Raw genomic sequence first — 3,638 nt, forward strand, 5'->3', positions numbered from 1 at the left:
CCTACTCTAGCTCAACCCCTTTTAGCCAAAGGTCTCTATTTCCAACTCCAAACCCTCCACCTTTGATTCCTTATTTCTTGGTCTTCATTACGAATCTTTAACATCTTTCCATGTGTGTTAGGAGCTAGCTCTTAGCTGAGCCTTTTCCAGGAGGCATAAACAGTAGGGTGTGACAAATGGGGTTAGCTAAGCAGTGTGGTCAGACAGCACAAGGTCTGGGCAGGGCAAGATTGCTGACTAGTCCTTGGAAGCAGGGCTTGGCAAGTTTAGGAGACAACAGGCTTTAAAGCCTCTTTTGAAGGCAGCAATCAAGGTCAGAGAAGCAAACTAATTAGACTCTTCAAGATGGTGATCCAGAGTCAGTGCTAGAAAGAACTTGTTCTTTGACTGAAGTCTAGGGAAACATTGTTCTTTTTATCTATATTATAGTCTAGGTATTCTCTGGTCAGCACCTCTCCCCATCAGAGTGTTCTGGATATGAGGGAAATTTTTAAAATGTCTTAATCCTTAAAAAAAAAACAAACCCACAAAGATTTAAGAAAGAAGCATGGGAATAAAGAAAGAAGGAAGAAAAGAAAAAGAAAGACATCTGTCTTTATTTATTCAAAAGCTCCATTATCTAAACCAGATTCAAGGCTTGGCTGCAGGATAGAGTCCCTCTTGGTGGGCTAAGTCTCCAGAGCCTTAGACTTTTCTTCATATTCTCTTTCAGGACCAGGCTGGAGAAAAAAGACAGTGATAAGTATAAAGGCAAAGACAGTGCCAGCTAACGCCTCCTCGTATCCTTTTCATACATTCCCGAAAGTCACCAACGACCTTCTAAATCCTTAATCCAGTGGTTCTCAAAGTGTGCGCCAGAGCGCACTGGTGCACCCTAGAAGATTTCCAGGTGTGCCCTGTGGTATTCCAGAGAAATATGTGCCTGTTGGGAACCAAAAAACCAACTGGGTTTTTGGAGTTTAGATTTTTGGGGAACAGAGGTGTGGGGAATTGACTGTAAACTGACAGTCTGCCCAACCCCCCACCTCACTTGCCTGATTAGGTTGCAAAAGACTGTTAAGCTGTGGTGCTGGATTGTTTACACTACCCCCCCATGTTCCCGGGAAAGACTAGAGGCAAGTTTCTTTTATTCTTTGTTTGGTGTAAAGTTAAGATGATATGTATGGTGGGGGTTTTCTGCATTCAACACAATTAAGAGTAAAAAAAGAGGAATTCTTCAATGTATTGATGAGGAAATGAGAGTTTGCCTTTCAAATATATGCCCAAACACTGAAGAAATCTCTAGGACACATCAGGCTAATGTTTCTCATAAACACAAGATGAAAAAACTTAACACATTTGTGCCAGGACCTGCCAAATTTACTAAATCTTACTAAGAATGTATCTATATATATAAAAAGATAACATTGGTTTTTAAAATTTTTTTAACCCCTCTTTTTTACAAATTCTAAAAAGCATAACTCAATAAATATAACATAAAAATGTTTTTTAATGTTGGAATAAATTTAATTTTGTTGTATTTATTTTGTTTAACTACCATAAAAGCATGCTTGGACTTTATATATTTTTTAATACTTGACTTAATTATTATAACATATTTCTCAGAAATTTGTATATAATGTGCCTACAATTATTTGTAGGATTTTAAATGCACCTCGACTTCAAAAAGTTTGAGAACCACTGCCTTAATCCAATGCTCTCTTCTTGGACTTTAATTCGTTTTACACTCGGAGTAGCATAATCCCCCTCCCCCAAGAAACATACTTTTTAAAGCCCTTCAATGGTTCAGCAGCCTGTCTTTATTTCTTCTTTCCATGACAAAATTTTAAAATTTTATCTCCCTTCTTTTACAGATAAAAACCTTCTAGAAAGTATATTAAGCAAGCAAACATACCACATTAGACCCCAAACTTCGTTAAACTAGAAAATTAGAAACATATAAAAATATCATCCTATGTCATTTTAAATTTCACTGTTGAAAAAATGAGGATGTTTATTTTTCTCAGAAATATATACAAAAGCGACTCACATGCAACAAAAAAGGAGTTTTTATTGTTTTTTTTTTTTAAAACTAGTTCTGAATATTCAGAAAGCAAAAGATCCTATTTAGTGAAAATCCATTATTGGTTCAGATCGATGTGCTTTAGTAAAAGCACTACTTACAACCGGGAGCTCTCTTTGTGAATGCTTTTGATCCAGGAACTACAATCAAAAGCCTCTGCCCGGAGGGACTATGGCAGTGTTCTTCCAGAACACAGAGAAAGGTCGTGTGGTTATTTGAATTTCTAGCAAGTTCAGCCACTGAAATAAGGGTTTTTGAAAAGCTGCTTACCAAATTTCCTTCTTTCAAAGCTTCTTTTTCTTTCCTGTGCTATATAGAAAATAAAAAATCAGCAGGTGAAATAAGACTAATTCATCCATTCCTCAACTCCGCTTTTTTTCTATTTGTGCAGATGTTTTTCTATGGAATTAATTTTCTACCTAGTGTCTCTACTTTTAGTTTTAAAAATCCTACTAGCAATTGAGACCAGTTATGTCAAGTTATGCATAAAGCATTTTTCTTGCCTTTCTCCCAAAGCTGTTCTTTTTTCTTCTAATTCACATAACTATATTTTCCAGAGTCAGAAAAATTGGAACTCTCATGATGGTTGGAGTGTAAATTACCATGTATTAATCTTGTGATCTAAAGTGAAAGAAACAATTAAAACTGAAACCAACTTAAGCAAAAGAAGGAGGAGGAGGAAGAGGAGGAGCTGGGGAAGGAGGAGGGAACACAAAGAGAAACGGAAGGAGGTGGGGAAGACTTGGGCTCACATGACTGGGTGGGAAGGGCATAACAGGGAACTGGACCAAGGGTTTAAGTGAAGTTGTCACTGCGTCCTGCTAGTCCCTGTCAAAAAATTAACTTAGCTCTGCTTTACCCTCTTCATTCTTTCCTAAAACACTCGGGCATCATCTCTGTCAAAGATGATGGACCTTTCTTTCAGGAATGCAAATGTTTCCTGCTAGCTGCGGAAGAAAAATCCCAGAGAAGAATTTTGATTGACCCAGCAGGGGTTCATCCCTGAGCCAAGTGAGGTAGTATGGCCTAACCATTAAGGGCATGTACTCTTCTGGGACTTAGTAGATTTATGTGAACCAGACTCAGTGAACCAGACTCAATCCCATGGGAAATACTGCTGTCAATCTCCCAATTCAATGGAGGGCCCTGCGTCCTAAACGCTGACCAGTGAGGAGCACCTCAGGTGACAGTTGTTCATTTCTCTGTTCAGCTTCCATGCTGTAGCAGCCATTCCCACTCTTCTAGACAGAGAGAAAAAAACCAAGACGATATATTCTCAATCCACTTCTCCTAAATTTGGATTTGTGAGAATTCTTTTTTCTTTTTAAGTTTTACTTACTGATTTTAGAGAGAGAAAAGAGAGAAAGGCAGGGAGAGAGGACCTGGAAGCATCAACTTGTACTTGCTTCCCATATGTGCCATGACCAGGCAAGCCCGGGGTTTCAAACCCGTGACCTCAGCATTCCAGGTCGATGCTTTATCTACTGCAACACTACAGGTCAGGTTATTTGTGAGAATTCTTATGATTTGTTTTTAACTTGTGAGGATTGCCTCTGGGAGATGCAAGCCGAGCCAC

General features: G+C 38.5%; 1 long non-coding RNA gene across 1 annotated transcript; it reads right to left on the reverse strand.

Moving 5' to 3' along the window:
• Window positions 1-576: 576 nt before the first annotated feature.
• On the reverse strand, window positions 577-3,294 carry LOC136402450 (uncharacterized). The gene is made up of 3 exons (XR_010750970.1): window positions 3,241-3,294; window positions 2,333-2,371; window positions 577-719 (listed from the first exon to the last, which is right to left on the reverse strand). It is a non-coding gene; the product is annotated as an uncharacterized lncRNA (long non-coding RNA).
• Between the last annotated feature and the right edge of the window lie 344 nt (window positions 3,295-3,638).

The sequence above is a fragment of the Saccopteryx leptura genome, chromosome 4, assembly GCF_036850995.1.
Source record: "Saccopteryx leptura isolate mSacLep1 chromosome 4, mSacLep1_pri_phased_curated, whole genome shotgun sequence".
Lineage (NCBI taxonomy): Eukaryota > Metazoa > Chordata > Mammalia > Chiroptera > Emballonuridae > Saccopteryx > Saccopteryx leptura.